Below are 24,480 nucleotides of genomic sequence, written 5' to 3' on the forward strand. Positions count from 1 at the left end.
AATATATATATATATATATATATATATATATATATATATATATATATATATATATATATATATTTATGCAATATCTTACAACGTGTGTGGTTTAAACAAATCTGATCGGCACACATAGATTTTTGCCCATTACTAAGATTTTTGCGTTGCATGTATTTTACTTTATCGACCTTCACAACAAGTGGGTGTTGTGTGTATTACAATTTATTTATTTTTTTCAAAGGACTGTTTATGTTTTGACAACAAAAGCAGAGAATAAGTTTATAGATTTTAAGAATCGATTTTTGATAGTTGAGGGGCAGTGGTGGCTCAGTGGTTGAGGCTCAGGGTTACTGACCAGAAGGTTGGGGGTTCAAGCCCCAGCACCACCAAGATGCCACTGTTGGGCCCTTGAGCAAGGCCCTTAACCCTATCTGCTCCAGGGGTGCCGTATCATGGCTGACCCTGCACTCTGACCCCAGCTTAGCTGGGATATGTGAAAACTAATACATTTCACTGTATATATGCAAAAAAAAAACTGTGTGTATAATGTGTGACCAAAATAAAGGATTCTATTCTATTAAAAAAAAAAAAAAAAAAAAAAGAAATATTCAGAATATTGAAAATAAATTAATATTCTTCATTTTCTAACTTTGATCCCCCCAATATTAAATATTTGGTAACATGTTTAGGTATCAGCCCACCAAACAGATAACCACATATTGATATACCCATATCAACTAAACAAGCTATTTTTGAAAACCATAATTGTTCAGAAAAAATAACTTATGTGATAACCGTGATAACACAGCATGGATATGGATGTCTGAATGTTCGTAAAGACACAATTTTAGTGATGAATTGCTCAGAGAAAAATTGCTATCTGTTGTTTTTCATCATTGAGTAATCACAAACATTTTATCTGAGAGCTTTGTTTATTTCTGTGACCTTGGTGAGGCCTTAGTGGATATCTAATAGAGACAGCGGTTGCTGTAGCTATGGTAACTGTGACTACCATTGTGGATGATTCTAAATTTTGTTCAATATGAATGGTAATATTTTGACCCAGTTAAACTTGGCATCACTTCAAGTGTGCTGAGAGCAACAATGTCTACAAATGGAATGAGTGTTTTAAGTTCAATTAGTAAAGTACAGTTAATTTAAAACTCCAATTAATAGAATGTGTGTGCTTTATTCACTGCAACCTTTTCTGCTAAATGTAAATTACTTAGAATAATAGATTATTTGATCAGCTTTGGTCTGCTTTCCAGAACACAATATCATTAGCCTTTTAATCAACAAATCAACAAATGATGTATACATGCTCATTTAAGCCCATTTCATCAAAGTTCCAACTGATGTTGTTCAATATTGTATTAATTACAATTAGGTATGTGAATCAATTACATTTTTACAGTTTTCTGTAATTATCCATGGTTAATCATGGTATATTGTACATTAAAACATTAAAATATAATCATAAATACAGTATATTTTTAGTATATGATTATCAGTATATGATTAGTCAACATTCATTTGAAAAATGGAAATATGTGAATGTTTTGTGCAGATAGAGTTAATTAGACAAATTTTTACAGGTATAAATCAATGGACATGCTGTAATTAAAAGTTGGGCAAAATATTTTTCATTGGCATTTTCCTGTGGACTTTTAAAATAATAAGATCAAATGGGCAGTTTCAATTAATTTCAAGCTTTATTGGCAAGATAAACTTCAGTGAACATTGCCAATGCATTATTAGACACTATAGATACAGAAATAAAACAAATTAAATAATGTAGTTTAAATCTGCTGAAGTTTAAACGTTCATAACTATTATTTTCTCAGGTTGCCGTTCAGTCTCTATCGCACACATGCTGGGTCACAGGTGACATGACAGTGAATGAGCATTTTCAGGTGATGCAAAGAGATACAGCAGCTTACCCATATCTTTCCCACACTTGTCTCACCACTTTTGGGTGAAGTCTCCATTCTCCGTAGTAAATCCACTCCCGTGTTTATAATGCATATAATGAACAAGTGTGCACTGAATACGTTTCTGTGCTAGGATGAGCAGTGGAGTCGAGTATGTACCTCCTGGAGATTTATATACAGTAGGCCTATACCAATTTTAGCCATAAGAAGTGGGGGAAAACATTAGTGAAGTTTCAGCAAGTGAAAAAATGGATAGACCTACTGCATTAATTCAGAGGTAATATAGCAGAGATAGGCCACTTCTATTAAAAGGAATGTGAGAAATTGGAACGCCCAATGGTAGCTAACCGTCAACGAATGTAGAAAGAAAGTCCCGCCTTACAGGTAAAAGTAACCACCTTTTAGATACAGACATAGCCTTTCAATCAACTTGACAATGCACATGCTCATTAGATATTCAAGCCAAGAAAATAGCATTTTTTTTAGTATAATCTTTGGAAAAGAAGCACAATTTATGATACCAGTGTTGTAAGATTTGAATGCTGTTATGAAATGTCCTTTGATAGTAATCTTGACCAGCCGTTTAGGAGATTTTTTTCCCATTCGGGTAGACAGGACTTGCTTGGACTAAACACTGGCCTCCCGAGAGCATTCCAAAGATGGCCAACAGTGGACTGACTTGCTAAAAAGACTTATTGATTAATTGTGTTAATATTTTTAACACGTTAAGTATTAATTGCAGAAATTAATGCGTCTAATTTCCCAGGCTAAGTACAATGGAGGGAAATTGGGTTTTGTGTGTGATTGTACAGAGACCCTGTTTTTAGTACCATTTCCACCCCCACCCCCACCCCCATTCTAATGTAAGCTAATTTTGCTCTCAGAAATGGGGACACTTCCCACAGCTGAATGTTTCTCCCTGTCCTTGTCCCTCCATTAACTGATGTCAGGCTTTAACTATGTAGAAAAGAGCTTTTTTGTTACGGATCATTGCTTAACCTTTACAAATGCTTCATCTCCACCACATCACAGTCCTTCATCTTCTGTCGGCTTGTCTAGATGCAGAAATGGCTCAACCTTCCCCCCACTTGTATGCAATTCATTTGAAAGCAGCTAAAAGTGGGCAGACAGACTATTGGTCTGAAGGTTAAATGTGTACTATAGGACTGTTGATAGTTTGACCTCTGTTAGTTCCTGTTGCGAAAATGTTTGGAGGAGACAGTATGAGTCAGAGAAAGTGGGTGCTGTTTACAGACTGATGGTCAACAAAACAACTACAAATAGCCCTGTAGTCTAAAATAGGTCTATATGCTATTGAAGTGAATAAACCTGCCTCACAGTGGCCCCAGAAGTTCACTTTAAGGCAGATGTAAAATAAAGCCTCTAAAAAAAACTCTTCCAAATTATGCTAACTAGACCATTTCTGAGAGCTAATTTCACTTTTCTTAAGTCACTTGTTTGCATTTCTTTTAGCCAACTGGTTCATTTTTAGTGGATGTATGGAATCAGTTCCCCTCAAGTACACACAGGTGTCCTATCAAAGTAACCACAGGCATACTGTAGTTCATCTCGTTTACTATGGACTTGTTCCACCAAGTCTGACAGCTAGAAAGAGTTAAAATAATTTTGGTCTTAATTTTGAACTGTATATTTATTATTATATCATTTTAAACCAACAAATGTCTTTTTGTGTAATGTGCTTGACCAATTATTATTATTATTTTTTTAATAATGCAATGGCATTCATACATTTTCAGTGTGGCTTAAATGTCCATTTTCTTTTTGGGGCTATTGTATGTAAATGAGAGCAACGAGAGAGATGTGTCCATGTGTTAATACTTTAATTTTAGTAGAATCATGATATATTGTGAATATACTCTGATTTAAATTGGATTTTCAAATTAACCATTTTAGATGGGTTGTTTCATGGGCATAATTTAGTGGAAAAATATCTTTCTGCAGTATGACTTAGCAATGCTACTGGCAGTGCAGTGCAGAAAGGTTGCCTGAGTGTATGATGGTGTTGCAATTAAGGCATGGCTGATTTGTCTGATCATGCCTGTGAGCAGAGAGACTGGAGCTGTCAAAGACAGGCTGAGCAATTTCTGGAGGTGCAGCCACCTATGAAAGGAAATGTCATCAGAATCAGTGAAAAGCCATTACATTAGAAGAGTGGAAAATGCTTTGAAGGTAATAATGCACTCAGTAATTAAACGAATATGAATGCCAAGTGTCCGTGCCACTTTTGAGAGAGTCCTTTTCTTGAAGAGATAATTCTCTTATTGTCCAATCAATTGGGGGAGGGCGGAATTGAGTGAAAAATGAACTCTTCCCATCATCAAGTGTGTCTTGTCATCCGAGGCTTTTCCCAATACAGATCTGGGCATTTGTACAGTATACAGCCACATGTGGAGTAATCTTGCGTAATCAGACTTTAGCCAATGTTAGTTAGTTATTTGTAATCCAAGTCATGTATTAATTGAGTCAGTTAACTTTTTTGGTAGGAAAAGTTTAAAAGTAAACATCAGAAATATGTACATTATAGACTTTGTGATCAGAATTTCGGTCTGTCTTAAAGTAATAAGCACAGTTTCAAAGACATAACTCAGAAACCAAAGCGGAATATACAGGTCTGCTAGTGAATATCTTATTTACTTCTAAGTGCCTCAAGCAAAAGTCTGAATATCTTTAAAAAATGTGATGCCATGAACCTGGCAAATTAGTTCTTCCTCAAAAGGGCTCATTGTATCAACTCAGCACCTTGCAAACATAACGTTATTTCCAGGTGGACTGATTAAATTTGTGTTAATCAAGCAAATTAGAGGTGTGTTTCCCAAAAGCATTGCCAGCCAACTATGTTAGTAAGTTCCATCGTTACCAACATAGTTCAACGATTTGATGTTTCCTAAATATTCGCAAACTGCATCACAAATTTGTGTGGTTGAAACTACAGCTCTTTACCTGTGGTTAAAAGTAAAGTTTGCTGTGTGAACATAATTCAACTTTGCTGAGGCTTCTACATCTTTCATGCCATATATATCTTTCATTCTATCAAGATTTTGACCATGTTTACATTCACTTCAGAAAACAGCTTATTCCAGTGTTTTGCAGAAAACAGTGTTCTGAAATGTCACGTAAATGCAATGCAGCCGTTTGTCACGTAAATGTCACGTAAATGCAAAACAGCCAAGGCTGTTAAGAGAAAGTGCTACAGTATATTCTTATTAATATAAGAGCTATATTAATGCATAAGTGAAGTTCTTAAATGTTTTTGAAGAGCGTGAATGTACATATGTGCTCAAGTGTGTCGTGGGAACCCTGAAGTCTGATGTAAAGGGAAACCCCACTATTGCAGCTCAATTTACCTGTTGCGTTACATAGTTGACACAGCTTTCATGTCTTCAACAGCTTTTGCACATTAAATACCTTTCTGGAGTATGTGTAAATTATCTATTATAATTTCACATCTGCAGAAGTTATTATTCCACCCCCTGCATTACATCATTAAGGACAGCTCTATATTGTTGAACCAGTGTGGTTCAAACGATGGATGTGCAACATAGATTACTGTGGTTTGGGAAACAGTCTTGGCAAGCTAGTTCATTTCTCCAACGAAGTATCGAACTATTTGTTTCCCTTTCCTTGTTTTCCCTTTTCTTGTGTTTTCTGTTTGTATTTTGTTAACCCTCCTGTTTGTTTGTGATTTGTTCTGGGCATGGTGCTCCACCCGGCTCCTCATGATTGTATCAGCCAACTCACCTGTTCATCATCTTCTCATCAGCCTGCAAGTACTTAAACCCCAATTCTCCAGTCACTCTTAACCAGATCGTTCAGTCAGCCAGTGTGATACTAACGTTTGGGCCTTCTAGTGATTTCTGCTCATCTCTACCTACCTAGAGTTGAGTGTGTAACACCCAGTCTCTCCTATATTCCAGGACCATGACTCAGCCTGCCTGCCTGCAGCTCTGCTCAGCCACTCATCTACCTTCGCTTTCGTCAGCCAGTATTACACTGCCTGTGTCTACAAACATCTTGTAATAAACCCGTTGAAACAACTTCTTTCATGTCTGTGTTCTGCTTTTGGGTTCAGAACTGTCATTCATCATAACAGGTGCAGTGAGTTACGTAGTTGTATGGGAAATGCACCCTTAATTGGAACCGGTTATTTCAGCCAGTGTTTTTTTTCTCTTCACAATTCGCATCAGACATCAGTGAACATCAGCATTGCTACAGCTGCACAGTATGAATGAATTGAGAAGGAGGCATTCTGACTCTATCTGATAGCTTTTATTCTCTGGTCTGGTAAATCAAGCCATTTTATGCAGTGACAGATTTGCAGAGGGGAGATAAGGAAAGAGCTTCTACAAAGAGCTCAATTTATGAATGTGGTCAATATCCGAGGCGTGCAAAAGATAGTCACATCTTCATGCCTCTACAGCTGGATGTTATCAGAGTCTGACTAGGACAAAAAAAAAAAAAAAAAAAGGGGGAGCAGAAAGCAAAGAGAAAGATTGTATTAATGTGAACAGTATAACAGTTGGACAATGCTGGTTTCTCCTCAGAATGGCAACTCAACAGCTCCTAGGTTTTAGTTTCTACCAGTACATCTTTTTTTTTTTTCATTCAAAATGCCCTGTCAAATCATAAGTATTGAAGTTAAATGATAAATTTGAAGGATGCTGAACAGAGGGCGTTTTTAATTTCGGGAACAATAAACATACTTCAAAGCCTTTTAGCACAAAACTAACAGTCTACATAAAAAATGGTCTGGAACAAATATTGAACAGACCCTGTTCAATCATTATTCTGGTTACTTATGAAAACAGAAATAAGACATTTTCCATTTTCATTATTGTTGTGAACACAATTTAAGTTTTGTCTAGCTTTATTTGAGGTTCATCATGCAGTTATATTGGAGGTTATAGAAAATCCTCAGAGGAAAATATTATTGTTGAATGTTGATCTTTTACAGAGACTGATTTCAGAAGTGATTGGAAAACATAGTTATTTTTGCATTATTTAACATGAAATGGCATTCACAACCAATTTGTATGCCGTAATATGGTGTATTTCCACTCTCTTTGAGTGTATTAAATAGGAAAATTAAAAAACATTTATTTTATCCATCAGAAATTAATTGGACCATGAAAACCGTGTGTTCCATACTAGAATTGTCTAGCACAGTTGGGTGAGCATGCTATCAACAGTATATTACAAGTTCTTTCAAAGGCAGATGGATTCTTTGGAATAACATGCACCAATGAAGAGTACACTATACGACCAGAAAGGTGTCTCAAGAAAGTAAATTGTATAAATGATTTAAAGTTGAATTTAAGTATCATCTTCGTCTAAAATTCCTTTGGAGAAATAAAAATAGACACAAATACTGACTTGCAGTGAGACCATAGGGCTATAAACTTAATCTGGATAGCATAGCTCAAATAATTTGAAGAGAAATGAGAATTCCAATTGAAATCTCTGATGTTTGTGTGCAGATTTAGGTCTTAATAAACATCACAGAATGTACTGTGTGAGACCTTGTTGAGATCTCTTCTGAAACTCTAGAGACACATATGAGATTACTGTACATTTGCATACTACATGCTACTCATACCATTTCTGCCATAGACACATATGGCAAAAGTAGTAAGAGTATGCCATTCCGAACTCAGCCTTAAGTCGGTCACACACTGGACAAGACCCATTGTGGAGCCACTGAACAAAAGATTACTGTGCAATGTAAACTCTGCCTTCCAAAATGTAATATCCTGACCACTGCAAATTATTCCACACCAAATCTAAAGAAGCATTAAAGGTGCATGTTTTCTCAAATTTACATTGCATTTCTAATCAACTCTGGATGACCACATATTTATTATTATTTAAAGTATCACACTGTGTGTTATATAAACAAATTGCTATGTATTTAGAAGATTTTTGCTCAAATACAAGTGAAACGTCCTTATATATTCACAATGTAATCACACATAAATGTCAAACCGACTGAATTGGTGTGTTTTAGTTTCACAAATATATTTTGTTGTTTTTAAATATGTACTATCGCTTTTGTGATAACTTTTGAGACTGTTTTCATGACAATGATTCACAAATTTAATTGGTCTGCTCTATTTGCAAACATAAGCCTCATTCACACATGCAACCAGGTAAATTGCAGGAAAATCATTGAATTGCCTTTACTGGTAAATGTACCAAATGTGCTGTTCACACATACAGTGCATCTGGAAATTATTCACAGCACTTTTTCCACATTTTGTTATATTACAGCCTTATTCCAAAATGGATTAAATTTATTATTTTCCTTAAAATTCTACAAACAATACCCCATAATGACAATGTGAAAGAAGTTTGTTTGAAATCTTTCAAATTTATAAAAAAGCCTTTGCCATGACACTCAAAATTGAGCTCAGGTGCATCCTGTTTCCACTGATCATCCTTGAGATGTTTCTACAACTTGATTGTAGTCCACCTGTGGTATATTCAGTTGATTGGACATGATTTGGAAAGGCACACACCTGTATATAAGATCCCACAGTTAACAGTGCATGTCAGAGCACTAACCAAGCCATGAAGTCCAAGGAATTGTCTGTAGACCTCCGAGACAGGATTGTATTTAGGCACAGATCTGGGGTAGAGTACAGAAATATTTCTGCAGCATTGAAGGTCCCAATGAGCACAGTGGCCTCCATCATCCGTAAATAAAATAAGTTTGGAACCACCAGGACTCTTCCTAGAGCTGGCCGCCTGGCCAAACTGAGTGATCGGGGGAGAAGGGCCTTAGTCATGGAGGTGACCAAGAACCTGATGGTCACTCTGACTGAGCTCCAGCGTTTCTCTGTGGAGAGAGGAGAACCTTCCAGAAGAACAACCATCTATGCAACACTCCACCAATCAGGCCTATATGGTAAAGTGGCCAGACGGAAGCCACTCCTCAGAAAAAGGCACATGTCAGCCCATCTGGAGTTTGCCAAAAGGCACCTGAAGGACTCTCAGACCATGAGAAACCAAATTCTCTGTTCTGATGAAACAAATATTGAACTCTTTGGCCTGAATAGCAAGCATCATGTCTGGAGGAAACCAGGCACCGCTTATCACCTGGCCAATACCATCCCTACAGTGAAGCATGGTGGTGGCAGCATCCTGCTGTGGGGATTTTTTTCAACGGCAGGAACTGGGAGACTAGTCAGGATTGAGGGAAAGATGAATGCAGCAATGTACAGAGACATACTTGATGAAAACCTGCTCCAGAGCGCTCTGGACCTCAGACTGGGGCGAAGGTTCATCTTCCAACAGGACAACAACCCTAAGCACACAACCAAGATAACAAAGGAGTGGCCCAGCCAGAGCCCAGTATTGAACCCGAATTAACATCTCTGGAGAGATCTGAAAATGGCTGTGCACCGACGCTCCCCATCCAACCTGAAGGAGCTTGAGTGGTCCTGCAAAGAAGAATGGAAGAAACTGCCCAAAAAAAGGTGTGCCAAGTTTATAGCATCATATACAAAAAGACTTGAGACTGTAATTGGTGCCAAAGGTGCTTCAACAAAGTATTGAGCAAAGGCTGTGAATACTCATGTACATGTGTTTTCTTTCTTGTTTTTTTTTATTTTTAATAAATTTGCAAAGATTTAAAACAAACTTCTTTCACGATGTCATTATGGGGTATTGTTTGTAGAATTTTTAGGAAAATAATGAATTTAATCAATTTTGGAATAAGGCTGCAACATAACAAAATGTGGAAAAAGTGAAGCGCTGTGAATACTTTCCGGACGCACTGTACCATCAAAAGGGAAATTTACTGGTAATGATACAACTTTACAATAAGGAAAATTGGCAGAACAAAATTTACTAGTATTTTCAATAGGGCCGTGTTCACACACGACCTCTAAACTGGTAATTGTAGGTAATTTTCTGGAAAAGACTGTATGTGTGAACGTGACTGTTGATGGTATTTGTAATGCCGAAATTCCTGGAGAAATAATTTTCTCTGCCTTATTTGACGAAACATGCATATCATATTTTTTTTTTTTGTCTTTTGTGACTCTGTAAGTGCCTATTATATTTAACTCAGTAACAGAAGAATATCAAATAAACAAAAATAGCAACTCTCATATTTTGATAACATTTTTCTTAAATGCATTTAAGCAACATTGTGTCAATATTATATACTGTAGATAATCCTACTCAAATGCTTTTGACATCAAGAAAGTTAGGCCAGAGGTAATCCAAAAGTAATCAGAATAGATTACTGTGGCAGCGGGGGCGTGGTCAAGCGCCCGTCCGGGAGAGAAAAGCGGTAAGGGCGCTCACACCTGAGCTAAATGATGACTAACACCTGTGTCTAATTTCAGTAACATGAGGAGAGCGGCATAAAAAGGGCAGCAGTGACAGAGCAGAGGAGAGAGAACCCGAGCAAGAAAAAAGGAAAAAACCTACAATAGTGTTGTTAAAAAGAAAAATAAACAAAAGCTTACCCCTTAAGCTGACACCTGTTTCCGTCCCTTCAATCATAGCATACGTTACATTGGTGCCGAAACCCGGGACATTTTTTTTTGTTGTTATGGAGCAAGGTCGTCCCATAGAGTCCTCCCAGCTGGCGGAAATCCTCCAGTCCCTCGCTACTCTCCATCAAGGCCACCAACAATCCCTGCTTGAGCTCCGGCAGGATCAAGATCGGCGGTTCTTCGAGGTCATGCGGGCTCAGGCAGAGGACCGACTCGCTATCCGGAGCCTCCTCAGCCAGGAGGCTGCGTCAGCCCCAGCCGCGACCCCGGACACCCACGCTGCGCTGCCCCCGCCCATGCTACAGAAGATGGGGGTGGCAGATGATCCTGAGGCCTTCCTCGACCTGTTTGAGAGAACGGCTGAAATCTGGGGCTGGCCGCCCGAACAGTGGGCAGCCCGTCTGATTCCTCTCCTGTCCGGGAAGCACAGCTCAGCGGCACAACAACTACCAGCGACGAACCTCCTGGCTTACTCCGACCTGAAGAGGGCCATTCTGCAGCGGGTTGGTCGGAGCCTGGAAGAGAATCGCCAGCTCTTCCGAAGCATGAAGCTGGAGAAGTCCGACCGCCCGTTTGCGTTTGTTCAACGGCTCCGGGACGCTTGTCGGCGGTGGCTGCTCGCGGGGGACCGCGACGTCGAGGGAGTTATCGATCAGGTGGTACTGGAGCAATTTACGCAAAGACTGCCCAGGAGAACGGCGGAATGGGTCCAGTGCCACCGCCCGGCATCGCTGGAGGCAGCTGTTCAGCTCGCGGAGGACCACCTGGCGGCGATGCCGAGGGCAGATGAGCCCTCTCTCTCTCTCTCTCTCCTTCCCCTGTGTCTTCCCCTGTTTCCCCCCCCCTGTTCCCTCTCGCTCTGCTCTCTCCCCAGGGCCCGTTCCTGCCCCCCGCAGGCGTGGAGGATACATCAGACCAACTTCCCGGCTGTGGGAGAACCCGCCTAACCCTTCCCCGTCCTTCAGCCGCTCTCCTCCTCAGGTGGTGGCGCCCGCCAGCACGGGTGCGGCCGTGGCGCCTGGGCCGGTCTGTTGGAGATGCGGAGACCCGGACCACTTCCGGGATCAGTGTCCGCTGATGGAGGTGGGGACGGTGGTGCGGGTCTCCGATGTCCCGCAGGCTGCCCCCGGTCGGGCTGGAGCGTACCGGGTCCCGGTAAGGATCCAGGGGGGTACATACCAAGCATTGATGGATACCGGCTGTAATCAGACCACCATCCACCAACGCTTGGTTCAACCCGGGGCTTTGGGCACAGCTAAACGGGTGAGGGAGAGGTGTGTGCATGGGGATATTCACAAGTACCCCATGGTGACTTTAACAATCAAATTCCGGGGAGAAAAACATAGTGTGGAGGCAGCGGTTAGTTCCCGTCTCACCCATCCGCTAATCTTGGGTACTGATTGGCCGAATTTTAGAAATGTGTTAGAGGGAGTTTGTGCGGATGGGTCCTGCATGAAAGTGAGGAGGTGTGTGATGTGCGATGCTCTGGCAGGGAGGCGGAGCCGGGGCCGCCCTCGGCTGCTCCGAGTGACGAGGGAAGGGGCGAGGGGTCACCCTCCTCTCAGGGAGTTCCCTGAGGAGGACTTCCCCTTGGAGCAGTCGCGGGATGAAACCCTTAAGCACGCCTTTGACCAAGTGAGAGTAATCGATGGTCAACAACTCCGGCCGGTGTCGCCATTACATATCCGTATTTTTCGCTTATTAAAGATCGGTTGTATAGAGTGACGCAGGACGCTCAAACAAAGGAGGAGGTGACACAATTGTTGATCCCACGGAGCCGCCGGAAATGGTTTTCCAGGCGGCTCACTATAATCCTATGGCCGGTCACCTAGGGGAACGGAAAACACTTTTCCGCCTAATAGCCCGCTTCTATTGGCCGGGCATTGGCGGCGACGTCCGCAGGTGGTGTGCGGCGTGCCGCGAATGTCAGCTGGTAAACCCACCGGCCACCCCAAAAGCGCCTTTGCGCCCCTTCCATTGATCGAGGTTCCCTTCGAGAGAATTGGTATGGACCTCGCCGGGCCATTAGAACGGACGTCACGCGGACATCGCTTTGTGTTAGTCCTGGTGGATTACGCAACGCGATATCCGGAAGCAGTGCCTCTGAGCAACATCTCAGCACGCAGTGTTGCCGGGCACTCTTCAAGATAATCTCCGGGTGGGGGTTCCGAAAGAAATCCTCACCGATCAAGGCACTACGTTTATGTCACGAACACTTCGCGAACTTTACGAATTGTTGGGCATTAAGTCGATTCGCACTAGCGTGTACCATCCGCAGACGGATGGGCTGGTGGAACGATTTAATAAAACATTAAAAAATATGATTCAGTAAATTCGTGCACGAAGACGCTAGGAATTGGGATAAATGGCTGGACCCCTGTTATTCGCGGTACGAGAGGTTCCGCAAGCCTCCACGGGATTTTCCCCATTTGAGCTGCTATACGGACGACGCCCACGCTGGGTCCTCGACGTCATCCGTGAAACTTGGGAGGAGGGGCCTTCCAATGCCAAAAATGAAATTCAATACGTTCTTGATCTTAGAGCAAAACTCCACACACTGGGGCAGTTAACACAGGAGAATTTGCTCCAGGCTCAAGAACGCCAACGCCGGCTGTATGACAGGGGTGCTCAGCTACGGGAATTTGCACCGGAGATAAAGTACTTGTATTACTCCCAACATCGAAGCTCAAAATTACTCGCCAAGTGGCAAGGACCCTTTGAGGTCACACGACGAGTAGGGGACCTCGATTATGAAGTTAAACGTACCGATAGAGGGGGCGCGCGTCAAATATATCACCTCAACCTCCTGAAATTGTGGAGGGAAGAGGCGGCCTCTGTGACGTTGGCAACGGTAGTTCCGAGAGGGCGGAGCTCGGACCGGAGGTAAACAAAGCCTGCGATCCTAACACCCCGGTTCCTTGTGGAGACCACCTCTCACCACGCCAACTCGCAGAGGTTTCCGAACTACAAAAGGAATTTGCAGACGTGTTCTCTCCTCTACCGGGCCGTACAGACATCATACAACACCACATCGAGACCGAGCCGGGTGTAGTGGTACGTTGCCGCTCTTATCGCTTGCCCGAACATAAAAAGAAAATAGTTCGGAAGAATTGGACGCGATGCTGGACATGGGAGTAATAGAAGAGTCTCACAGCGATTGGTCCAGCCCGGTCGTCCTTGTTCCCAAGAACGACGGGTCTGTACGCTTCTGTGTAGATTATAGAAAAGTCAATGCGGTGTCTAAATTTGACGCGTACCCAATGCCCCGTGTTGATGAACTGCTCGATCGGTTAGGTTCTGCTCGGTTTTATTCGACCTTGGATCTAACGAAGGGCTATTGGCAGATACCCTTGACACCAATATCCCGTGAAAAACGGCCTTCACCACGCCGTTCGGATTACACCAATTCGTGACGCTTCCTTTCGGTTTGTTCGGGCACCAGCCACGCTTCAGCGACTCATGGATCGGATCCTCAGACCGCATACTGCGTACGCCGCTGCTTATCTAGATGATATCATCATTTATAGCAATGATTGGCAGCGGCACTTACAACATCTGAGGGCCGTCCTGAGATCGCTGCGGCGGGCGGGCTCACGGCAAACCCGAAAAGTCGCGCGGTTGGGCGTGTGGAGGTACGGTATCTGGGGTTCCACTTGGGTCATGGCCAGGTGCGACCCCAAATTGACAAGACCGCGGCGATTGCGACTTGCCCTAGACCCAAGACCAAAAAGGGGGTGAGGCAGTTCCTGGGGCTGGCTGGCTATTACAGACGGTTTGTACCTAATTATTCGGATGTCACCAGCCCGCTGACTGACCTTACTAAAAGGGGGCTCCAGATCCGGTCCAGTGGTCAGAGCAGTGCCAACAGGCGTTTACAGAGATTAAAGCTGCACTTTGTGGGGGGCCGCTTTTGCATTCACCTGACTTCTCTCTCCCTTTTGTTTTGCAGACGGACGCTTCAGACAGAGGGCTGGGGGCCGTACTCTCGCAGGTGGTGGAGGGAGAGGAACGTCCGGTGCTGTACATTAGCCGGAAGCTCTCCTTGAGGGAGACTAAGTACAGCACCGTAGAGAAGGAGTGTTTGGCCATCAAGTGGGCGGTCCTCACCCTCCGATACTACCTGCTGGGGCGGGCCTTCACCCTCTGCTCGGATCATGCCCCACTGCAGTGGCTCCACCGCATGAAAGATACTAACGCCCGGATCACCCGTTGGTATCTCGCTCTCCAGCCTTTTAAGTTCAAGGTGGTCCACAGACCGGGGTGCAGATGGCTGCCGCCGACTTCCTCTCCAGAAATGGGGGAGTGGTAGGCAGGCGGATGACGCCCGGCCTGAGTCGGGCGGTGGGGGTATGTGGCAGCGGGGCGTGGTCAAGCGCCCGTCCGGGAGAGAAAAGCGGTAAGGGCGCTCACACCTAAGCTAAATGATGACTAACACCTGTGTCTAATTTCAGTAACATGAGGAGAGCGGCATAAAAAGGGCAGCAGTGACAGAGCAGAGGAGAGAGAACCCGAGCAAGAAAAAAGGAAAAAACCTACAATAGTGTTGTTAAAAAGAAAAATAAACAAAAGCTTACCCCTTAAGCTGACACCTGTTTCCGTCCCTTCAATCATAGCATACGTTACAATTACATTACTGTCAATTTAATCACATAATTTGTATTCATTACCCGATTACAATTCAGGAGTAATCTACCCAGCACTGGATACAGAACAGATAGATTTTTATTTCCTATGGGCCCATACTGTATTTTTGAATACAGCAGATACAACTCACACTACACAACAAATACATGCAAGAAGTGTGTTTTGTACAATAACATAACAGGAGCCATGCATGTAAACTTTGCTTCAAAACCCAAAACGTCATGGTTACTGTTGTAACCTCCGTTCCCTGATGGAGGGAATGAGATGTTGTGTCGAATGGTGTGCCGTTTACAGTGGTAGGTCTAATGTCGTGGCAAGGGGGACACAACGTCTCGTTCCCTCCATCAGGATGTAGGGAATGTAGGGACACAAGGGGTCCCATTTAAAAACGCCATGCACTAGACCGTGTTACGTGAACTGCTGACACAGGTGCAAGCAAGCTACTGTGTGCTAGAAACAACTGTATCAGCACACGTAACCCTCCCCAACGCCCCCAAAAAGTGTAATATACAGTTCTTAGGTTCCCAGCACCCCTGAGGGGGGAACAAGTGACATAAATATCATGGGAGCAAGCCGGCCAGCCGCGGCCTTTTCTCTCTCTATATTTCTTGTCATAGAGCAGAAAGCACTATATCTTAATGATATAAAACTTTTCGGGGAAGGCATTCTTTTCTGTTCCTATTTCTTCCAAAATCTTTTGGTTCGTGGGGATTTACCCTGCAAAACCGAGCCTGTTGCTCTCCCCAAATCGCCTTCATCGCCTTAAACCTTAGGAAGAAGGCGCGGCACGGGGGGGGGGTAGCTGAAGTGGCTTTCTCTCGTAAGGAAGAATGCCATGATCACAACGTTGCAATGGCTATGTTCTTGCAATGAGAACATAAACATTCATAAATGCTGACTCTGTGTGATCGCAGCCCAGACACGCGAGGCAGCACTTATGACCATCAGAAGTGGAGAGAAAACAGCCACATCCAGGAACTACACAGAGGTGGAAAGACATCTTCAAAAGACGTGTCCTGAAAAGGACGTTCAACGCCTGCTGTGTATTGCTCTTTTATGAATGAAAATACTCCTCTTTTAGAGGTATACACTCTTTACAGAAGCCCTGTTGAAGCGCACAGGGGCATGGACTGCACAGCATGCAGAGAGGGAAAAAGCTGCTGAAAACGCACTGTTGATCCAACAGCAATGCTCTGATAAAGGTGAGTGGAGCAGTAGTGAAACTCAGCTTGCAGCTCCACCACTGCTCGGCTCCGAAAAAAAAAATCCACTTCCCCTTATACCCGCATGTCCGGGGTGGGGACATGCAAATTCTGTCTGCCAATTTCTCATTGGCCTTTTCTCAAATCTCAAACGCGAGGCTCTCAAGAAAGACCCATTTTGTCACTACATTCGACACAATGTCGAGTGAGTGACAGAAGGGGAACCAACAATAAAGCAGGTGCAGTTTTCATTCCTACACAAAAATACCTCAAGATTTCCATAATGTCTCTGTTTTTACTGTCTGTCTCCTCTGAAGTGACACCAGGACTATACTTTTGCAGGAAAAGAAGTCTTCAGACACTGAGTTTGTATCAGCTGGTGAATTTGTCATAATTACTTGATTGTAGGGGACGTCTAGGAAAGGTCTAATCAATCTGATTTAATTTAGTACAGTCAGACAGTTGAAATGAGCAGAATGGAAGTAATAAGCACATTTAAATCTGCATATTTAAGCCTGACTAACAACAGCAAATCAATGCACTTACCCATTTACTATTCTCCACAAAAAAAAAGAAAATCGGAAAAAAGTAAAATTGGAATTTTATTTTCAAGACACATCACAGAAAATATCATAAATACAAAATGGTGTTGTTTTTTTATTTTATTCATTTTGAAAGATTTACAAATGTATTGCTGTTATCTGCAGTTGTGTCCTACAGAACTGAACTGCCCTGTTTTCAAGGAAAAAGGTAGGTCAGGTAAATTGATGGGATGGTTCACCCAAAAATTTTAATTGTGTCATCATTTCCTCATGCTGTTCCAAAACTGTATGAATTTCCTTCTACTTTGGAACACAAACAAAGATGTAAGGCAGAAAATTAGTGACTGACAGCCTTAGTCTCCATTCACTGTAATTGCTTCTTTTTTTCATACAATGACTGTGAATGGTGACTGAGGTAATTCTGCCTCACATCTCCTTTTCTGTTGCACGGAAGAATTAGTCTATGGTTTTGAACGGTGAGTAAATGATGACAGAATATTTTTTTTGGGGTGAAATATCCCTTTAAGTTTGTAATGGAGCTAAGGAGGGGTGCAGACAACATGAAATACTAGAAGAGACAGAAGATCATTAGGTTTCCCCCAGGCCAAACACAGGCACTCATGGAGAAAGGAAATGCTCACTAGCTCCTGAAAGGAGAGACAAGGTGACTGGTACAAAAGATCCAGTGTGTGACAGCCACTCAAACCAGCATCTACCTCACTGTCATGGGTTTCAGCAAAAGGTGACATTGAGAGTGTTTAAGGGGCAGTGGAGTTCATACACCATTCTGTCTGCACATCTGACAACACACGATGGAAGACTCTACAGCTTCAGCATTTTCATGTCTTACCACCTGGTCAGCAATGTTTTTAATGCAAAACAGGTTGACACTAACCAAAGCATAGCATACAATATCTGACTGCAGTATTATAACAATGGATACGGAGACACTGTTATCAGTCATGTTTGAAAGGTAAAGTGTGTCATTTCTGCGTCACTAACATCAGCAAACGGAATTGCAACAATAATGATAATGATGAACACTCCCCCTGTTTTACTGTATACAAATGGATAGTCACGCATACCCACGCCACTGGTTGAGCCAATGTTGCCGTGTTGCGCTGGTTAATATGTCAATGCACCACAGTTCCACAGTGTTTACACTTTTCTGTAAACCAATCTACTAGTTGCTTACATATTGCTGTCTCTGCATAAGTTGGGATGGGAGAAATAATTTAATCAAAAAGACTCACAAAGCAAAAAATTAAAAAAATTACCTCGAAAGTGAAATTATAAAGCCACTATGTACCAATAACATGTTCAGCAAGCACTGAAGGGAATGTTCCCCCAAAATGAACATTTTCTTATAATTTACCCTCGTGCCATCCCAGTGGTGTATGACTTTCTTTTTCTGCTGAACACAAACAATGAATTTTAGAAGACTAGCTCAGCTCTGTTAGTCTTTACAATGCAACTGAATGGTGACCAGACATTTCAAGCTCCAGAAATCACATAAAGGCAACATAGAAGTAATCCATAAGACTCCAGTGGTTAAATCCATGCCACCTGAATTGATATGAGAGGCATGGGTGAGAAACAGATCAATATTTAAGTATAAAATATTTTTTACCATTAATCTCCACTTTCACTGTCACTTTGTGATGTTTTCATGTTTTCATTCATTTCATATTTTTATATTAATAATTTTACATTAAAAACAATACAATGGCAGTGGCTAGTGCCTCACTTTCCAGCTTAAAAAAGAGCCAAAAGTATCATTAAAGTAGTCCATGCGATTTCTGCACGAGTCCTGTGACAAATGCTCTTTCACAGTTGCGTGAACGTGCATTGTTTTAAGTGCTAAACATTTTATAAGCATGTTTTTTTTTTTTTTTAAGTTGGGCATTTGACAATCTTAGGCAGACTCATTGTAATAATGTACACTGCAAGTTTCAAGTTAGGGTGATGTGTTTCTGAACATCAGCAACCTGTCAGTATTAGTTACTTTTCCTAAGGCTGGCATATGGCTATTGTCTTGTCTTATCCATTTACGCAGTAGCCAGCATTTATATTTACCAAGATAAATGAGGTGTACATTGATAATGAAAATAAAAAAAAAAGATCTGTCATAATTCAGATTTGCTCTTATTTGAAAGCATGACGGTTTACTTATGAAGCGTTAATTTCCCCCCCTGATATTTCTGTCTCAGTTTCACACAAGAGCCCTGTTCCAGCTGCAGTCAACAATCTCATCGAAGCCAAAACCCATGTGTTATTATTGTGAAAAAGTAAGCAATCTGTAACAATCTCCAAATGACATGCTCACTTATTTCTCTCATGTGGCTATAAAGGATACAATTTGATTACTTACATTTCCATAGTTGATAATACATTTCTCCTACCAAAACCATAAAAAATCCAATAAACTAAAGAGCTTGTTTCCTCCACCACGGGAGCTCTCATTGGCTGTCTGTTTGCAGTCATGTGTGGCCTCCTCCCTTCCCAAACCAGCGTAAGATGAATATGAGGTGATTACCCCCAAAGTCCTGCTGGGGAGGCCCTTCTCTATGTGCTGCTTATTAAACACAAGTACCATGTAACCTCCCTGCACTAAATCAAGAACGTGTTATTGGTCCCTGGTGAGAATGCTGTGGTCAAAGGGTGCTGGAGATGGGTTCTGCTGTGCTGATCTCATCATGGGGAGACACCAGCTGACAGCTGTCACAACCCTGACACACACACACACACACACACACACACACACACACACACACACACACACACACACACACACACACACACACACACACACACACACACACTCACTCACATTGCTGCAGCTATCCTCATGAGGACTCTCCATACACATTATGATTGTTATACTGTACGAATTATAGATCACCTAACCCTCCAAAAACTTTCTGCATTTTTTTTTATTTAAAAAAAAAAACATTGTTTAGTATGATTTTTAAGTGATTTGAATTATGGGGACACTAGAAATGTCCTCATTAAAAACATTTATAGCATAATACTCTTGTAATTACCAGTCTGTTACCTACAAAATGTCCTTGTAAACCACCCAAACCAGCCCATGCACACACTCACACAAGCCTGTCAGCTTAAGGTGCACACAACATGGCAAATATAGCCCAATCAATACTCATTGGAAGTAAGAGGATGGATAGAATAGTAAAGAGGGAAAACTAGGTGGAAGACTCTCTCTCTCTCTCTCATTTTCATAGTCAACTGAGGGATTTTAAGATTGTATATGGTGGATAAATAAATACATATATAAATATAGAAATCAAATCAAACATTGCCCTCTTTTTTTCTTCGAGATAAATTGTTTCATATATTAGAATTTTCCCCTTAATAGCCAAATGAATAAATTGACAAACTATTGATTTGAGTTTAAATTATTGAATTACATTTAAAGTGGCATAGCAATGCAGTAAATCGGTTGGGACATTGGTCAATTATACAGTTTAGCGGTCATTACAAAAACTAATATTTGACCACAGAATGCCATGACCAATCAAGTATTCCACAGTGCCATGTAAAAATTAAAGATCATTTTTAGAGAATTATACATTTATACTATATGTACACAGAATTTTTTAACAAAAGTTATAATTCAACTAAGGCAAAATTCACGTTACATGCTGTTTTTTTTTTTATTATTCAAGAGATTAAGATTCAGATCATACCAGTCCTTTGTCCTATTGCATTCTCATTTTGGTAAATGTTTTATGGATGATGGTTAAGCGATAGTGGAGATGAATGTTTTTTTTAATGTGCTGCTATAGTCATTTGAAAGAAATGACAGAGCACTAGACTCTTTATAACTTTACTGTTCACACTCATTTAATTAATATTTAGTTCTCTGTCTGCACTGTCCTAGCCCTCCAGGCCATTGCTTGTTGTAATAATTGGCTAGGCTTGTAGCATCTGAAGGACATGCATTAATATTTGAGAGCATTTCAACCCATTAGGCTGTTTGTGGGAGAGAGGAGAACATGTTTTTAACTCTGCTGAGAGACAGTGTGGTAAGAGGTTATCATCTGCTAAGTAAATAAATGAGCGCACAGAGTGTTTCATTCTTGTGATTCCTGGAAGCAGTCTAAAATGTGGCGAGCAGGATCTAGATTTAACGAGAGAGTGATGCTCTTTATTAGACAGCAGCACATTGTTATTATCATTTCCTAAATTAATTATTCAAAATGAAGGATTGCTCCAGAAATTCTCAGTGCCTCGTGTGTTTGCGCATTCATGTGAATGTGTGTTTCTGAGGTCCTAAGCTTTATCTTGGCATCTAAGCGTACGCATCTGCAGTCAAGGCTTCACATCTGGTTCTCACATTTTCCCCTTGCGTTGCTGAGAGGGAGCAAACGAGAATGAGAGAGAGAGTAAAAGAGAGAGAAAAGGAGGCAGGGTAGGAGACAGCCACAGAAGCAACGAGAAAGCAATCATTCCACTTGAAGAGATTATTCTTTTTTCTGTTTCTGCACCACCCCATCACTTTCTTTCTCCTTGGCTGTGTCCAAATTTGAAGGCAGCTGCCTTATTGTCCACTACACTTTTCCACTATTGGACCAAGCAGTTACCTTTGCTGAACCATACCTTTCCGCACTGATCTTGGCTTGTTGACACGGTTACGGTTTCTTTTTCCACTATGGTGCTGCAAAATCAGGATTTGTATGGACTGATTGAGCAAGTGACCAGTCCTGAGTTGCCACAACAGTAAAGCCATTCTACAAATGGTTCTCTGTCCTGAGTACGGTTTCTTAACCATGCTGAGAAATCCGGGCCAAGAACAGTTTGTAATTCAGGAAACCTTCCAAGGCACCATATCATATCTAATGACAGAACAAATTCAAGTGAGCATTTAAGATAAAAAATTTAATATTTAGTAACTACAATGCTTACTTCTTGCTAGAAAGAAGAGAGTCATGAGTTTAAAAAAAAATTATTACATCTATAAATTAAGCTAATCCTTTTAACTGCCATTTGTGTTTATGTTTATATGTAGTTTTTTGGATTACATGCAGTGAAGGATACATCTATGCTGCCTTTAAAAGATGACCAGATAAGGGAAGTATATTGTTGCCTTCCTTCCTATAGCAAAATCGCACACAAACTGGCTTTAGAATATATAGTCATAATATTTTTTATTTTATTTGGAGAGGTATATATATATATATATATATATATATATATATATATATATATATATATATTTCCTTTTAGCACATTATTGACATTGTTTTTTTCCCATCTCTGGAGCTTGCGCCAATCCTGGGCTTTCCTCATTCGCTCTCACAGTTGAAAAAGTCAAGCTTGACCACTGCTTTCTACCTATATACTTCCTGTGAAGGCAACATTTTTCAGCTGTCGGACACAGCCCATAGGTGCGTCCCATTTCACACACTTCTGCACAATCGTATGCCATTTTCTATACCCGCTTATCCTATGTAGGGTCAAAGGCTGGAAAATACCCTGAACAGACAGACACATTCACAAGCTCATTGAATATGGCCAATGTAGTTTTTCCAATTCACCTGAATGGGAGAAACAGGAGCACCAGGAAACCAATCCAAACACTACACAGAAATGCCCAGGGTCGTCCAGGACTTGAAACCATGATCTTCTTGCTGTGAGGTGACCTCCTGCAATTATTGTGTTCACACTTGAAAATCCAACAAGACATATTACACAGTACCAGCATAATGTTTTGATTGCAGTTTCCATACACAGAAAAAGGGGCTAAACACCCACCCAACAGTTTCCATGCTAAAGCTAGTGGCAAAACATAATGTGCATTTGAAATGGGGAAAACCGAAAATACTTCTGTGTAGTAAACAAAAATGCAAGTACACATTGAGACAAATGCTGTGTCTGAATATCCATACATCCATACTCTATATAGTATGCCAAAAAGAGTATGCCAATGGAGTAGCATGTCTGAAGTTGTTTCTTGTGCTTAAATACTGCTTGTTTAACAAAACCAAAATTTATTATTTCAGTGGCAGTTGTTATTGCGTCACATTTTCAGGTCACGGAACAATGCCCATGTTTGCAGATGATGTATGTCTGAAATCTATTCAAACTACTCACATGCATGTCTAAGGAACATGCTGTTTTACTGGCAGAAAATTGTGTCCTTCATCAAATACAGTTCATTCTGCGACAGTATGCAGTTTTGGACGTAGGGACAGTCTTAAACATGATTTGAGACACAGTTCTTGTCTTTTCTTTCTTTAGATCCCTCCTTCTCTCACCTGGAATCAAAATCTGTCTGTTCTGTCATTACTTTGGCAGATCCCCATCAGCTCTGATTTATCAGTTAAGAAGTCAAGCATCTTTATATGGGTTGGATGTTTAGCCAGGAAAAGCATCCAGCTCCTCTTCCACCCTTTACCCTCACAGCAGATGTTTTGAACCCCTCTCTGCACTGTTCGATCCATCCTGAATTCCACACTCCCTTCCAAGCTGTGCTGACCCTGGTGACCCTGTAATTGGTGGAATAATTTGCCCTGGTTTACATAAACACTCCCTGAAAGGCCGATTCTGTGGAGCTCTCTTGGAGGCGTCACAGATACACACTGTGGATGAGTGAACAAGGCCTCCAGTCACATCCTCATACTCAGACTGACGCAAAAACAACTGTATCCATCAGCACACAAGGCATAATGGTCTTCAAGCAACATTAAAGACAAAGAAACAAAGCCTGTTCTTAAGGGAGAATTTTTTTATGAAACAGGGTGATTTTTGGATAGATTGAGCTACTTGGGACAAAATAGGCTTTCAAGAGAGTTGTCAACTTAGTCAACTTATTATGCCGGCACTAAAGCGCCACAAGCTAACGTCAGTTCTTAAAGACTGTGTTAAATGTTTTTAAAAGCACAGTTTTCTTTCCTATGTTGATATCTTTTTCTATTAAAAGAGAAAGTTGGGGTGGGACATATCAGAGGGCTATTTTAGCATATGATGCTAGCAAATAGAGCCTCGAATTATACAGAGATGGACTACAATCACAAAACTTTAATTTGGATTTCTTTATGCAAGTGCTTCTTTCTCCACGTGTATGTACTGAACAACTTTCTTTGTAACCCAGAGATGATACTTGTGTGGTTCAGAATGTCAGACGACATCATCTTTCAATGTCAAGAATGAACAATCCTAAAGTGTGCTCCACTGTCCTGTCTACAATTACTATGAAAACCGCACAGTTGAGCCACTGTTTGCATGTGTGTTAGCCGGTTGGGTCTCTTGAACATGTGTTAACGTTTGAATCAATTTGATTCCATATTAGTTTTGACAAATTTTAGCAAATGGACGTAAGCATTTGTGAAGCACACAGGCATGGCGATGAAGGGATAGAATGGATTCCATATGGAGAAATGGGTCCTCGCCAGTACCTTGTTTGCTCTTTCCCTAATTACAGCAGTTACATGCGAGAAAAAAGCCCTCTTCTGGCAGCCTGGCTGAAGTGTTAGAAACATGGAAATGATTAGACTTTGGAAAAATAGAGGTAACACTTTAATATAAGGTTCCATTTGTTAACAATATTAAATGCATTAGCTATCATGAGTAAAAAATTAACACAATATTTGTTACTAATTAAGCATTTATTAATCTTTGTTAATGTTAGTTAATA

The sequence above is a fragment of the Xyrauchen texanus genome, chromosome 26 (genome assembly GCF_025860055.1).
Source record: "Xyrauchen texanus isolate HMW12.3.18 chromosome 26, RBS_HiC_50CHRs, whole genome shotgun sequence".
Lineage (NCBI taxonomy): Eukaryota > Metazoa > Chordata > Actinopteri > Cypriniformes > Catostomidae > Xyrauchen > Xyrauchen texanus.